Source organism: Panthera pardus, unplaced genomic scaffold (genome assembly GCF_024362965.1).
Source record: "Panthera pardus isolate Hobbes unplaced genomic scaffold, ASM2436296v1 HiC_scaffold_17, whole genome shotgun sequence".
Taxonomy (NCBI): domain Eukaryota; kingdom Metazoa; phylum Chordata; class Mammalia; order Carnivora; family Felidae; genus Panthera; species Panthera pardus.
The window spans coordinates 120,028,251-120,044,605 of NW_026526732.1; positions in this window are offsets into that span (position 1 = coordinate 120,028,251).

The window sequence follows — 16,355 nt, forward strand, 5'->3', positions numbered from 1 at the left end:
ACTCCATCTCCTTTACCCATTCATCTATTGATGGACATCTGGGCTGCCTCCATAATTTGGCTATTGTAAATAAAGTTGTAAGAAACAAAGGTGTATGTATATCGCCTCAAATCAGTGTTTTTGTATTCTTTGGGTAAATACCCAGCAGTGTTATTACTGGATCGTAGGGTAGTTTTGAGGAACCTCCTTACTGTTCTCCACGGTGGTGGTTGCACCAATTTGCATTCCCACCCACGGTGCATGAGGGCTCCTTTCTCCCCCACATCCTCGCCAACGTTTGTTGTTCTGGATTTTTAGTTTTAGCCATTCTGACGGGGTGAGGTGATATCTCATTGTGGTTTTGATCTGTAGGAAGCTCCAAGGATTTTAGCAGCTCTGAGTCAGAAGCTGGGGAGGAGACCAAATATATATTTCTGACCGTATCACACCGCATTAATTCACGTAATCTTCGTAAAAACCGTACGATGTTAGTATCGTTCCTACTTAGAAGGTGAGGAAACCAAGCTCAGATGACACAGCTAGAGGAACGTATTGAAGTGGGGTTTCAGTCAGGTAGCCTGACTTCCAAGTGCGTGCTTTCATCTGCAAGATTATGTCATTTTATTGATTCACAGCCTCTTTCTGTCTTTTTTTTTTTTTCACAGCCTGTTTATCAGAGAAAAACAGGGACCACTCGTTCACTCATTTCATAAACATTTATTGAGTTTGTGCTGAGCAATGATGCATGAGCTGAGTTGAAGAATGAAGAGTTAGTAGGTATATATGAGAGTGATCATAATCTCGCAAAAGAAGTAAAGAGGATGTGGGGGCGATCTGGCTGCCCATTGATCGCCAGGGTTGATTCGGCTGATCTGGCTGGCTAGGCGGGTGTCCCCTTCCTCCCTCACCGCTCTATGTGCGTCCCTCCCGAAGCTGCGCATTAGGTCGAAGAGGACGAGCCTCTTCAGTCAAGGGTATACGAGTAGCTGCGTTCCCCTGCTAGAACCTCCAAACAAGCTCTCAAGGTCCGTTGTAGGAGAACGCAGGGTGGTCAAGCTCCCAAGACTCCAGACACATCCACGTGAGGCGCTGCATGTGGCAGTCTGCCTTTCTTAAAAAAAAAGAAAAAAAGAAGAAATAAAGACATGAGAAAACCTGATGGATTTTATTTTAACCTTTATATTTTGAAATAAAGGGAGATTCACAGGAAGTTGTAAGAGAAATGCATGGGGCGGGGGAGTCCCTTGCCTACATCACCTCTCCTTTCTTGATGTTGGCATCTTGTGTAATTACAGTCCAGCACCAGAGCAACAGAACGGACGTTGGTACGATTTGCAAACTATTCGGTCTCCATCAGTTATACACGCGCTCGTGTGCGTGCCCGCGACCGCGCCGGGTTTTGTCTCCTGTGCGGTCTCTTGGAACTACCACCGCTATCAAGATGCACGGCTCTTCTGTTACCACGGGCCTGGCGCAGTTAGGGTCGGTGGAGTAGAATGATGAACTGGTAAGAGAGGCAAGCAGAGGCCATGTCCTGGCTGATGTCCTCACATTAGGGGGCTTGAATATTACACAGAAGGTCTTAAACAGTGATAAGGGTCAAAACAGAAATCCCTTTAGAGAGAGGTAATAGGGTGTCTTACATTCACCCTCAGGTTTAAGTGGTTTCTGTTAGAGTCTTTTTTTTAAGTTTATGTATTTATTTTGACAGAAAGAGAGAGAGAGAGAGAGAAGGGGGGGGGGGAATCCCAAGCAGGCTCCATGCCGTCAACATGGAGCCTGACGCGGGGCTCAAACCCATGAACTGTAAGATCATGACCCGAGCTGAGATCAAGAGAGTCGGACGCTCAACCGACTGAGCCATCCAGGAGCCCTGTTAGAATCTTTCTTTTCTTTTTTTTAATTTTTAACTTTATTTATTTATTTTGAGAGATAGAGAGAGGCAGGGAGGGGCAGAGAGAGAGGGAGAGAGAGAGAATCCAAGCAGGCTCCACACCGTCAGCCCAGAGCCTGACAGGGGGCTCGAACTCACAAACTGTGAGAGCATGACCTGAGTTGAAATCGGGAGTTGGACGCTCAACCGACAGAGCCACCCAGGAGCCCCTATTAGAGTCTTTCTTTTTTTTTTTTATTGAATTTTTTTTACATTTATTAATTTTTGATAGGCAGAGAGAGGCAGAGCACAAGTGGGGGAGGGGCAGAGAGAGAAGGAGACACAGAATCCGAAGCAGCCTCCAGGCTCTGAGCTGTCAGCACAGACAGAGCCTGACGCGGGGCTCGAACTCACGAACCGCGAGATCGTGACCTGAGCCGAAGTCGGATGCTTAACCGACTGAGCCACCCAGGCGCCCCCCTAGAGTCTTTCTTAAGAGTGGACTTTCGGAGCTGCGAGAAAAGAGAGAACGGGGACAGTGGGGATCAGTGTGTGGGTGCGAGTGGGTGCAGGCGACAGGAGCCCGGCCCTGCGCCCAGCCCCACGCGTCTTCCTCTGCCCCTTCATGGTCACTGCCTCCTGAGCTGCCCTTGGGTAGCAGCTTCCCAGCTTCCCTCACCAACACCGCCCCAGCCCATCTGACTCTGGAAACAATTGCACGGGATTATTGTGTTTCGGGTTTTTCTGTAACGTGGAATGAAATATACAGCACACCTTTTACAGTTTGTCTCATTTTCTTCCTGTCACCAAAGCAGAGTGTTAAGAAGAGTAAGTCATTTTCCAGCTACCGCAACTGCGACTGCATTTAGATTAGAAAAATGATTTGCTTGAGCAAAGTGGCGATCAGATAAATCCCAGGAATTTGTTTCTTTAAAAAAAAAAAAAAAGCATGTCAGAGAGAGAGAGGGCTGTTGCCTTGTTCTTTGAGGGGGTGGGTCCTATATTCCTTGGCCTCATTTGGAAGGAATCCTGACAGTTCTGTCCATCAACTTCCCAGCAGTGTTGGGATAATAAGAATTATGAAGGCGTTGCAGCCTTTCAGAATCTGATAAAACCCTTCCCTTTTTCATGATCTCATTTAATCCTCCCAAGAGGTGGGGAGGGGAGGGGTGGGGTTGTATCGTCTCCGGTTTATAAATAAAGAGACTGTGAGATGGCTTACAATTGCACTGCTGGCAAGGAGAGGGGACATCTCTCGATCTCTATGTCTACACAACAGCCCAGACTTTTGGGATGAGCCATCTGAACGCGTGTGGTCCGGCTGATTTTCAGATGAGAACCATACTCCAGAGAGAAGCAGGGAAAGGCACTTGCCATTGGTTCTGTGCTCATTTCGTGCCGGGGATGGAGCACGCAGGGTGGCTTACTTTTGTTATCTCATTTAATCCAAGATGTGAGAACGCCAGCACCAGAAACACGCAAGAAATCCGTTCTCCAGGGCTGGCTTTTAATAAAACCCAAACCGTGAGTGATCACAGCGGCTCGCGGTGACCTGGGGATGCTCGGGAGGAAGGCTTTCTCTTTCTTCTGTGCTGTATCCTGCCTGTTCCCAGGAGAGGGGAGCTCCATTCCTGCTGCTGTCCTTGGTAGACATGGGGTCCCTGGGACTGCAGCCACTCATAGGCATGAGCCCTTGTCCACTTGGCCATTCAAGGCCCCTCGTCCTAACAGGTTCATCAGGACCTCCAGCCTCTGCAGAATGTCCACTGGATATTTCTGAGAATGCTCTACAAGCCTGTCCGCATTCTGACCCTTGTCACCGCTGGGGTGCCAGATGTTGGGGTGCGCGTGCCGTGCAGTTCTCTATGGAAGGGGTGGAGGCCCACGTCCGCTCCTTTCTGTATTGCGCTCTGCTGTGGGGTTGCCCAGTCTAGAAGCCGATACTCTACTTTTTTTCTCAGAATTCCAGCAACAAAGCTCTCTCGGCTTCTTATGGAACTCCTGGTCTCCTTAGGACACAGTTACGCATACCGGGTCCTTGGGAAGATTAACTCCCACGCCGAGTTTGCTTGGCACACACACTCCTGAGTAGTCATAGGCACTGACACAGAACTCAGGGTTCACTGGCCTCTCTGCAGATGACCATGGCGGGTGGGTCAAGGTCAAAGGGTTGGCTCCTTCTTTGCTCCGGGCAAGTTCTCTTGGTATAATAACTGATAAGGGGCATGTCCGGTATTTACCTTCCCCCCCACCCCATGCATCTTAAATACTAAAATGTGAGTCACTGATAAAAAGCAGTCAGCAATTGTTGGTTATCAACACTGTGCCAGCCTGTATTCGAGGAGCTTTCTGTACATGATCTCCTTCGAATCCCGGAACGACCCCGAGACTGCACACCTTACCGCCGATGGGATCGGAGGTCAGTAGGACACCAAGAGTGCACACTGCCCGGCGTGAGAGACTGTGTTTTCCTGTGCCTTAGTCCCTCATTTATAAAATAAGGTGGTTAGACCGTATGTTCTTCACAACCCTTTCTGACTCCAAATTTCAATTCTGTTGCCTTTCTCGGGAATATCTACAACCCAACAACAGTCAAAACTTGAAACCCCAGGGGCGCCTGGGTGGCTCAGTCAGTTAAGCGTCTGACTCTTGACTTAGGCTTGGGTCACGATCTCATGCCTCGTGGGTTCAAGCTCCACATCGGGCTCTGTGCTGACAGTGCAGAGCCTGCCTGGGACTCTCTCTCTCCCTCTCTCTGCCCCTTCCCTGCTCCCACATGCCCGCACACACTCTCTCTCTCAAAATGTATGAACTTAAACAAAACAAAACAAAACAAAACAAAACCACCCAAAACCCTAAAGAACCATAGGACTTATTGTAGAAATACACCTATATCTATATCTACATATCAATATTTCAATGGGTTATTATTCTGAGGAAGGAGTCTTTAAAAATCAACAGCTGAGGTTTTTTTGTTTTTAAATTTGAAGAAATCAAAGGCTGGCCTCAGCCAGGCTTAGAGAATTAAGGGGTCTTATTGGCTCATTTGCGAAAGGCCTGGAGCTGACTTCGGGCTTTCGCTCTTTATGTCTACAATTTATTTGCAGGTTTTGCCTTTGCCCATGGTTCACCTTTGTCCTCAGGGAGGCTTCCTTTATTGGCAAGATGGTCACCAGAAGTGATGGAGGTTTACTCCCATTGATGGGGAAGAAGCACTGTTTTCCCTCATCATTGACTGTTTTCCCTTTCACGCTGATTGGCTCATCCCTGAACCGTTCTCGAGAAACGCTGGGAGTCCATTCTCATGGACCTACGTTATTATCCGTGCTTAAACCGGTCACTGTGACAGAGGGGGTGATGTGACATGCCAATCAGGGTCTATCCCTCAGAGCTGGGTGTCGATTCAGATCTACCCAAGATTGCTTGAAGTAGGGCAGATTCTCCCGAGGAAATTCTGGGTAGTGTATCCGGGCAGGATAGAATGGGTTATGCCACAGTAAGAAGTAAGCCTAACATCTTAGTGGCTTAAAACAATTAGGACGTTGCTTGCTTATGTTTGATGGGGGTCAGCAGAGGCTGTGGTGGTCACTCCTGGCCCCAGGCTTCTGGAGACTCTATCTCAGCACACGCTCTCACCATTGCTGCTCTAGGGAGAGAATGCTGGGGGGACCAGCATCAGGAGTTAAATGTTTCCAGCTGGAAATGACACGCACCCTCTCTGCTGCCATGGCATTGGTGAAAAGCAAGCCAAATGGTGAAGTCCAGCTTTGACGGGCCAGGAAGGTGCAGTCGTCCTGAGTCCCTGGAAAGTGAGGGGGACTGTGTCCGTGAACAGCAATGATGTCTGTCATAGCGAGAACGGATGCAGGTAGGTCATCGACAGATCCTCAAGGCGATACTTCTGAAATCCTGACAAAAGGAAATGGTGATGAACTGAAATGGTCAGAACACCCAAGCTGGAGAGTGATTGAAATTTACTAGCTAGGCGTCTCTAGGCGAGGAATCGTTGAGCATCCGTGTTCTCGACGGTAAAAATCGGGATAACGATATTTATTTTGCAGGGACTTCATGCCGTCCCCTGAAAGAACGCACGTGAAAGTGTATTAACTCTTTGTGACCGCTCCGTGCTCCGTAAGAGTTATGTTAACGCTTTGACTCCTTCTGCTTATGTAAAATCTTAATATCAACGGTTCTTAGTTTTGGAACGAGCTTTGAGAAGGCAATCGCCGACTCTGCCTTTGACCTCTGCTCATCACTCTGACCCCCACTGTGCTCTCCGAAAATGTGGAAGGGTGATAGGAATGGATGGCTCTGGGTTTTCAAACAGTCTCCTTGGGAGAAAATGTTCCTCTGTCTCATTCGTGCTTTCATTTCACACCCGTATCAGTGGGTTATTTCCTCCTAGATGATAAGCGGTTTTCATTTCCTAAAGGTTTGGGGAACGTGAGCTTTCTGAACTGCCCAAGAGGAGCAGGTGGGATGGGACGTGGTCCAATGGCAAATATTCCATCCTGAAAGTCCAAAGATCTGAGTTCTGTTTAGGGCTCTGCTGCATGTAGACTGCACAACCCCGGGCAAGTCAACCCGCACAGTCAGCCTGCCTCATTGTGCTATTTTGTAAAGTGCAGATAAAAATTCCAGCCCGTCTTCCACTGAGGACTTTTGAGAGGATGAAGGAATTAATATTCCCATTCTATATCTCCATATATGCATAGAATACTTTCAAGGGGGGGAGCAAGGCACTGAGCCAGGTGCTGAGGAGAAACCAGTTAATTGCACGTGCAAGATGCACACGTACATGTGGCCTGTTTGGCTCCCTAGGGGGAAGGTGGGGACTAAACACCATGCAGCAGTAAGCACTCTGGCTATCTGAGGTACTGCAGACCCCGAGGCAGCATGTGGGGTGGAAAGATGGGCGCCCCAAGGGGATCACATCGGTTGCTCCCCTCTAGGAGCCCTTCCCCACGTTGGTGGCCCCATCAAGCAAAATGGGTAGGCAAGTGTGCACGTGACAAGGGTACCCTTACAAGTGCTCCGGCTGGCATGTGGGGACTACCCCAGGGGTGGCAACTTACCTGCACAAGGTGTAAAAGAACGCCCTTCTGGGGTTTTGCAAATCACTCTTCTGACCCAGCTTCCCAGTCCGGAGAGGGGCAAGGGGACCGTTGTCCAGTAGCCTTTTCAGTGGAAATGGGGGTCACCCCACCTGCTGGATGGGTACTGTGCTTCAGGCCCTGGCGGAGAGCCCTGAGGATGTCTTTGTCCCTTCCTAGCTCTGAGTCAGCCACTGGTTCCCCTGGTGGTTTTGCTGGAGCAGGGCTTTGGGTGAGGGCTAATTAGATAATGCCTGCGAAGCATTTGGAGCTCCTTGGAGACGCGCTAGCTCTCAATGTATTATTAATGTGAGCACAGTGTTTCCAAACAAAGACATGCCTACTTAAATACCCGGTGGTGGTGGTGGTGGTGGTGGGGAGGGTGGGGGGAGGTAGAGGGGAGGCAGGAACGCAGAACAAGCCCAAGAGAGCCCATCTTTTGGGGAGGCCCTCAGCCCCATCATGTGATCTGGGGTCAAGGCAGAGGCGGGGACTGGCATTATGAGATGGGGATTTGTAGGGCATCCCTTCAATAGGCAGGCAGTACTTGTGTGGACAGCGTGAGCTGGCAAAGGATAATTCCTGCTAAACCAGTCTGTGGCGGTGATGTGGGAGCTGAGGAGAGAAATCGGCCCGAGTCCTGGCCAGGCGGGGCTCCCCTCGGGGTTGCTTCCGATCGAGGGGACCGTGCCAGCTTCCGGAGCACTGCCCAAGCTGGCTGGCATTCCTCTGAGAGAGGTCAAATGGCTGCGTCCTCAAAGGACTAATTTGGAGGAGGAGGTTCAATTCCTGTGTTAGGGGTTGTGACACTCCTCCCCATGGAGGGTTGAGCTTGGAAAACTCACACCTCTGTCCCTGGGGACCCCTGTGGCGGCCGCACCGGTGGGTGGGTGTCCCCTAAGAGACATGCTGAAGTCCCTTATGGATTGGATGTGTACATCCCCTCAAAATTCCTATGTGGAAGCCCTGGCCCCTGACGGGATTGTGTTTGGAGACGATTAGGGTTAGGTGAGGTCGTGAGGGTGGGGACCTCCACGATGGGGTTGGCGCCTGTCCACGAAGAGATAGCAGAGAGCTCTCTCTGGTGTCTCCACCATGTGAGGAGGACACAGCGAGAAGGCCGCACGCCAGGAAGAGGTGCTCACCAGAAACTGAATCTGCTGGCACCTTGATATCGGCCTTCCCAGCCTCCAGAACTGGGAGGAAGAATCGGCCGCCCCGTCCATGGTACTTTGTTATGGCAGCAGAACAGACTGAGACAGAGTCCTAACCTCCCGTCCCGTAGACCGGGATCCTATCTGGAAATGGGGTTATCACAGATGTAGACAAGGTAGACAAGGAGGGTGGGCCCCTGATCCGACGTGACTGCTGTCCTTATAAGAAAAGGAGAAGAAGGGGCGCCTGGGTGGCTCCGTTGGTTAAGTGCGCGACTTTTGGTTCGTAAGTTCGAGCCCCACGTCGGGCTCTGCACCCACAGTGTGGAGCCTGTTTGGGATTCTCTGTCTCCTTCTCTCTCTGCCCCTCCCCACCTGTGTGTGTGTGTTCTTTCTCTCGCTCTCTCAAAATAAATAAATAAACTTAAAAAAACTGGGGGAGGGGGATGCACCTTGGTGAGTCAGTCGGTTGGGCACCCAACTCTTGCTTTTGGCTTGGGTTGTGATCTCACACGGTTTGTGGGATTGAGCCCCGTGTCCTGCTCTGTGCTGACAGTGGGGAGCCTGCCTGGGATTCTCTCTCTCTCTCTCTCTCTCTCTCTCTCTTTCTCTCTCTGTCCTTCTGTCTCTCTCTGCCCCTCCTGCACTCACACTCACGCTCTGTCCCTCTCAGAGTGAATAAACTTAAAAAATTTTTTTTAAATGAAATCATAGCTATGTATTTTAAAAACCTATTAAATAAATAAATAAATAAATAGGGAAGAAGTGTAGACAGACACACACAGAAGGAAGAATGTGAAGACCCACCGAAAGAATGCCTTGTGAAGACAGAGGCAGACACTGGAGTGATGTGTCTCTAAGCCAAGGGATGCCAAGCACGGCTGGCAATGCCAGAAGCCAAGAGAAGGGCGCAGAACAGATTCTCCCTCAGAGGCTTAGAGAGAGCCAACGCCTTGATTGTACACTTCTAGTCTGTGGAACCTTTAGAGGGAACATTTCTGTGTTTGAAAGCACCCACCTTTGGGGGCGCCTGGGTGGCTCAGTTGGTTAAGCGTCCGACTTCGGCTCAGGTCATGACCTCGTGGTTCCTGAGTTCGAGCCTTGAGTCGGGCTCTGCGCCGGCTTGTGTAGAGCCTGCTTGGGATTCTCTCTGTCCCTCCCCCACTCACGCTCTCTCTCTCTCTCAAAAATAAATAAGACTATTAAAAAAAGATTTTTTTAAAGTTTATTTTATTTATTTTATTTTTATTTTTATTATTTTTTTAAAGTTTATTTTTATTTATCTGTTTTTTGAGAGACAGAATCCTAGGCAGGCTCTGCACTCTTAGCACTGAGCCCTACACGGGGCTTGAGCTCATGAACCGTGAGATTATGACCTGAGCCAAAGTCAGGAGTCGAATGCTTCATCAACTGAACCACCCAGGTGCCCCACATAACATCAGTTTTTTTTCTTTAGTTTTATTAAATCCAGTTGATTTTTCCTTTTTTTTTTTTAAAAAAGTAAGCTCTATACCCAACATGGGGCTTGAACTCATGACCCCAAGATCAAGAGTCACATGCTCTACTGACTGAGCCAGCCAGGTGTCCCTAAAAAAAAATAAATCTTAAAAAAAAAAAAAATCACACATTGTTATTTCTCCTCATGAATCATCAGGTGACGTTTTATTAGAGGTCACCCAATCTCGTAATGGGTCAGTCCCGTCAATTACCACGGGGCAATGGGTGGGTCTGGTATGGGCTAGTAAAATCCTAACCTACTAGACAATCAGGCAGGTTCTGGCTTCGAACCACCTTCACTGTGCCTGGCAATCCCCCCCCCCCCCCCCCCCGCCCGTGGCCTCAAGGCAGAGGACTTCACAGACCTCCCAGTGTCCCCCTTTTGCCCTCCTCCCCTCTGATTCCTGCTAATTCCCAATCACAGCGCCCCAAATAGGTAACTTTTAGGCACGCAAACCTCAGCTTCTGTTTGTCATGTGTGTGAACAAACCCAATAAAATAGATCGCGTTACGAAAGCTGGTTGCACCATGTTATGTAAACTAGTAATTAACAGTCTTAGTAGAGCTGGCTTTTCTACAGCCGCTTAACCACCAGTGCCCCCTTCCTGGTTCTGGGCAGAGGCGACAGAACAGCGGGGAAGCCAGGCCACAGACACCTGGCATTATCTTGGGGTAGATCGCCTTTCAGAGTAAGCATAAACCTCCAGCGACCTCAAGACCAGAATCAACTTCTAGAAGGCCGGTTCAAAATAGCACCCGGGAGGCTTTGCCTTCGGGGAATGTCCTCCCCCCACCGGCATCCCTGCCTCGCTGGGAGGGGCGGATACCATTAACCCAGGACATAAAGCCTTCTTTATTTGTGGCAGTGAAGCTGTCCAGTTGACTCAACCAACCAAGCTTTCTGCCTCCAGATGTTAAGAGCCAATATAATTCAGGTTGAGAAGAGATACAGAAACTTGTATGGGAATACCTCAATTTTTAAAATTTGGGCTGCCGATGGCACAATGGTTCCAGGGCATGACTGCTGGTTTTTAAAAATGTTCTCATTTTTGGGGCGCCTGGGTGGCTCGGTCGGTTAAGCGTCTGACTTCGGCTCAGGTCATGATCTCACGGTCCGTGGGTTCGAGCCCTGCGTCAGGCTCTGTGCTGACAGCTCAGAGCCTGGAGTCTGTTTCAGATTCTGTGTCTCCCTCTCTCTCTGCCCCTCCCCTGTTCATGCTCTGTCTCTCTCTGTCTCAAAAATAAATAAAAAATTAAAAAAAAAAATGTTCTCATTTTTTTAAAGGTCCATGGATGCTAATAGAAACCAGTCCCTATGTTAAAAACAAAACCCAAGTATTAATTAATGTGGGTAGATAAGGATTTTATTTAGAACAGGCAACCTGTATAGGTTTTTGCTGGTGTGGGCGTTTCTTTTTTATCATTATTAAAAAAATTTTTTTTAATGGTTTTATTCATTTTTGAAAGACAGAGAGATACAGAGCGCTAATGGCAGAGGGGCAGAGAGAGAGGGGGAGACACAGAATCGGAAGCAGGCTCCAGAATCTGAGCTGTCAGCCCAGAGCCCGACGAGGGGCTTGAACTCACGAGATGTGAGATCACGACCTGAGCCGAAGTTGGATGCTTAGCCGACTGAGCCACCCAGGTGCCCCAGCTGGTGTGGGCGTTTAAAACGTATTCGGCGGAGGCACAAATTGGGCCGGGGCTTGGAAAACTTAGGGGTAGGGTAGTGAATCGGGCAAACCAGTACTAGGTAACTGTCGTGTTGAGAACTTAAGCTAGACACTGAGGGGGATCAGCCAGGAGTCGTTACTGCTAAGGGCAAGGAAACAATAATGACGTTTGCGGTGTATCCCTTGGGCACTGTATTACATTCTGACTGTTTTATCTTACTGAATCCTGATTATTTCCACTCGGAGCCGTGGAGTAACTTGCAGGATTCACCTGGCCAGAGAGGCCGAGGCTTCAGTATGAATCCAAGTCGGCCTGATTCCAAAGGCCTGGACCCTTACTGACCCTAAAGCAAGGTAGACTGTGAGAGCTCCCCGACAGAAGCCCAGGGGAAGGAGAGATTGATTCCGACCGGCGAAGTCGGGCAAGATTCTGTGATGGAGGTAGGATATGAGCTGGTCTTTCAAAGGTAGTGAGATTGTAATAAGCAAAGATAATTGCGGGGTATTCTTGGCGGAAAGCAAACAGCTCCAGCAAGAGTTCCCAAGGAGGCCAGCGCGGGGCTGTGTAAAGAATGGGAATTACCCGAAACGGCAGGTCTGAAGAATGTGGGCTTCAGAGATGGGCTGACAGAGGTCATATTGGCAAAGGTCTTGAAGGCTACCCTAAGGGACTTGGAGTTTATGCTATTGAGCAAGGGGTAGTGATTAGACCACGTCTAAAGAGAAGGGTATAATTAGAGCTGTTTTCTGGGAAGATAGTTCTCATAGCAGGGAGGTTGATGGCACAACCATCAGGTTGGGAGGTCAGGGACAAGACTGAGACCCAGGAAAAGCAGTGAAGAGGTCGATGCAGTCGGAAGGTGTGAGCTGTTGAGAGACGGACCCAGGGCAATGGCAGCGGAAGGAAGGACAGGCTCCAGCGGAAGGTTGAATCAACAGGGCTGGGCCACCGGCTTATCGCTCTCCTGTTGTGTCGTCATTTTTGACTAAGGGGCCCCCACATTTTCATCTTGCACTGGGCCCCACAAATGTTGTAAGTGGGCCTGGGCTGGGTTTGTAGAGCTAGACAAATCCCTGCTCTGTCTCTCAAAGGCTGTGAGGATCTCAGCGGGTCACATACAATGAAATATTGTTGATTATAATAATTATTATTAAGGGACAGCAAAGAGACAGAAGTGACCTTGGTGACTGGGTGGCGGGGATGCCTTTCTCTGCAAAATGAGGGGAACCTAGGAGAACACCCCAGTGGGGGTGGGGATGGAATGCTGAACTTGACTTTGGGCACCTGCCTTGAGACATTCTGGTTTCTCCTTCCATGCATTATCTCAGTTAGCTCTCGACAATAATTCTCTCATGCAGGTTTTATTTCTTATGGTTCCTAAGGTATGAGCTGAGTCAGCTTAGTGGGTAGCCCTTCTAGGGAGACTTCTTGTTCCCAGGGTGACCGGGAACCTCAAAACGCCACCAAGAGTGGGGAATGAGCCTTACCGATGGGAATTAAGACATCTTAACATACCGGCAGACTGGCGCGATTCCCACCGTAATCGTTGTACTGTGGCTGGTGACTAGGTGGGGCCGCATCTCCCCTGCAGAGAGGGTAAGAGAATCTGGGTGATGGGCGGAGGAGTCTTCAGGTGCATGGTGCCAGGCTGCACAATTCACGTCCTGCCCCTTCCTCCTGATTCCTCATTTGTGGCTCAGTGGGATTGAGCTCATTAGGTCCCTTTCAGAGAGCAGGGTGTGACTGGGGAGGTCGGGAAACCCCAAAAGTTAGAGAGTGTTGGAGGCCAGTGAAGAGGTAGGAACAAGGTCCCACCAGTTAAGGCAAAGGGCCTGGGGCCGGGAGAAAGGATGGCCCATTTTCTCACGCCACCATAGAGAACAGATCTGTCCTTTGGGGCTAGAATGTCATTGAGTCCTAGGCACCTAAGGGTCTTGGCAGACAGAAGAGGGAGCGTGCCCAGAGATCAGCATGTTTGTTCCCGGGCCTTCTGCAGGTGCAGTGGTTCACCCTGCCCTGCCAAATGTGTTTTGGATAGTTCAGGACACTATCAGTTTGAACTGACTTTTTGCATACTTCTCCTAGACTGATCCAGCCCCTTAGGAAGGTGAATGACAGTATATGGAGGTGGAAATATTGGCAAGGCCTATTATACCTTAAGGGGCCGGGTCTAGGAATGCTGCCTTGCTGCCTGGGATTTGGAATGGTCCAGAAAATGGTGTTCGAAAAAGGAATAACTCTTCGTCAATCAATCGTTTGTCATGATTTGAAGGGGTAGGGGCGGGGACTACCGAATGCTCATTAAACAAATGGACTAGTTCCTTGATACGCCAAAAGAAACACTTATATTCTTCGGAAATAGTCCAGTCATCACAGGAATACGCAATATAGAGAGCAACATCCCAGTTGATCTCCCCTCCAACCCAAGGTAACTACTAATTTATTTTGAAGTGAGAAGTAGGCAGTCTGTAAATTTAAGTAAGTTAGGAGGATTCTTCTGAATTTAACGAAAATAAGCGCTCATGGGATGGAGTTGAATTTGGGGTAGTGGAAAGAGCACGGGACTCAGTAAGGTCTTGATGCTTAACCAGATTCTGCCACTAATATAGTCTCTTGCAGAGTCTTCCATTTAAGACCCCACCGGGACCTATGAGGACAGAGTAGGATTGCCATTTGGGAACCTGGAAACCAGGAGACTCACTCTGGCCCAACCTCACTCCATTTACAAGGTATCTGATCCCAGCTCCGTATAACCAGCCTTCTCTTTGTCCTTTGACAGTTTTCTGCCTCTAGGGTTTTGGTGTTTGGTGTTCTCAGCCTTCCTGACTTCCATCAACTTGACGATTGGGTTGATCCTCTTTTTGGCTTGATGCATTTGGACTAATCTCACAGAACTTCCACAAGAAGTCTCTACCAACTTGGGCAAATAGTCGATAAAAAGAGAGGTTAAATAATAACGGTGACCATTGAACACTTTCATGATCCCGGCATTATGCCAAGCACTTTGCATGAACGATCAGATTTACTCCTCCCAACATCCCTATATCCCCCTATATCCCTAGATGGGGTTTAACGGGCTGAACAGCGAGTATGCTTTTGGCTGCAAGTAATGGCAAACCTGGCTCAAAGTGGTTCAAAAATAAGGACATTTATTGGCTCATACAGCTCACAGGAAATCCAAGGGCAGGATGGGCTTTAGAGTTGGTTGACCTTTCGTCTGTAGGAATGACTTCAAAGATCCAAGTTCTTTCTATCTCTCTGCCCTGCCATTAGTGTGTGCACTTGATTCGAGGGCTGGGTCTCCGCATGGTTGAGGGTTGGCCACCAGCAGCAGTTAGGGCTTCTTGCTTCCTTCTTCTTCATGTTAAGCCTAAGGGAGGGAATTGCTTCTGGAAATTGTATTAGAGGAACCGTCCTAGACACTCTGGGCCAATCCACTTGTGTGTTGTTGGCCTGATCTAGATCATGTACCATTAGCTGAAGAGCAGGATAAAACCACTTCAATGGGCTTAGATGAATCAAGGCCCACATCCAGACCCAGAGAAGTGGGAGTTAGTCTCCCCAGAGTCACATTGGCTATGCGAAGGAGACCAAAAGCAGGACTCTGTCAGGAAAGGGGAATTAGGGACATGAATGTCGGGCTGGCCATCAGCAATATCTGCTAAGATGGGGTTAGCTAACTCGCCCAAGAATGACCTTGAGCAAATTAGGTTTATTCTTAACCGCCGTACCATATTGCCTAGTGTGCCTTCCACCCCAAACATCCCACATGTCTCAATTAGAAACATTTCAACCAGTATAAGAGTGTAAATACATGCTGTTTTAATTCCTAGACACATTTAAGTTCTCTCGATAGCCATTTTTCAAATATTTTGTAAGTACTAGTTAATGCTGAAGAGTATTTTGGCATAAGACATCTGATTGTCAGTTTATGAGTGGGATATTTCAGTTTCAAAGTTCCAGCTCTCTTTCTGATCCCAAAATATGCAAGCATACAGGATTTCATTCCAAACAAGTCATAAAACCAGATCGTTTAGTTATAATAAAAGCTGGGGAAACAAAACAACATTTATCTTTTCTTGAGTTCGCTTTTCGAGACTAACTCCCCCAATTCACCTTCAATTGGGACAATGAATCAGAAGCAACGTGTGAGTTAGACAGTTATCGGTTTCAACAACAGATCAAACTGACTTAAATAATAAATGGGGTATATTGACTTGCATCTACCAAAACCCCAGAGCTCAGCAAGCTTCCTTTAGCTCAGTCGTGTCACCAAAGATCCAACTAATTTCGTTCTCTCCCATGTGTCTTTGGTGGTTATTCTTTCGTTCAAGGCTGGCTCACCACAGGGTCACGAGATGGCTGTCTGTAACTCCTAGTCCACCTCCCGGTTCACATCTGTTGACAAAGGGTATATCCCTCAAGAATCAGGAGACTTCATTTCCCATATCCTCGGCGATGTCTCCTTGAAGCTCATTGGTCTGAACCAATCTGTGTGGCCAGCGGGAGGGAGTAGGCAGATTCTCACTTACCCTACATCCCAAACCTCACCTTTAGACTTGATCCTCAACGGCCAGCCCAGAACCAGGGCCTAAAGGAAAGGGACAGGGAAATGATGCTCGGGATGTGACCCACAAAGGTAGACTGTAGTAGTTTACAGGAGTAAGTGTTTGCCTCTGGTTGATCAGTTCACAGAATATCCCTCACAGACTTCCCAGAAACCATGTACATGGTGGCATAAGAAGGCAGTAAGAGGAGAAGAAAGAGAAAGGGAACAGTAATTAAATTGTAGGTACAGGTCATTGCGATTTAGCAAGAGTTCTATAGCCAACCCCAAGTGTCTGTGGGTGGAGAATTGAAAATCATGCCCTAACAAGGCTTGCTGAGTCATCTCTAGCCCCAAAGCCTCCCCCCTCCTCCGTACTGTAGGGCATTCCCTTCCAAGCCTCTCTGAGAGTCTCAAACTCAATTTAATTTTTCTTACGTTCATCAGAAGCTCTAGCCATTAGCTAGTACCTGCTCATTCAGTGAAGGGTGACTCCTCCCTGAAACACATCTTTAGAAAACCCCCATTGAGAATACTTG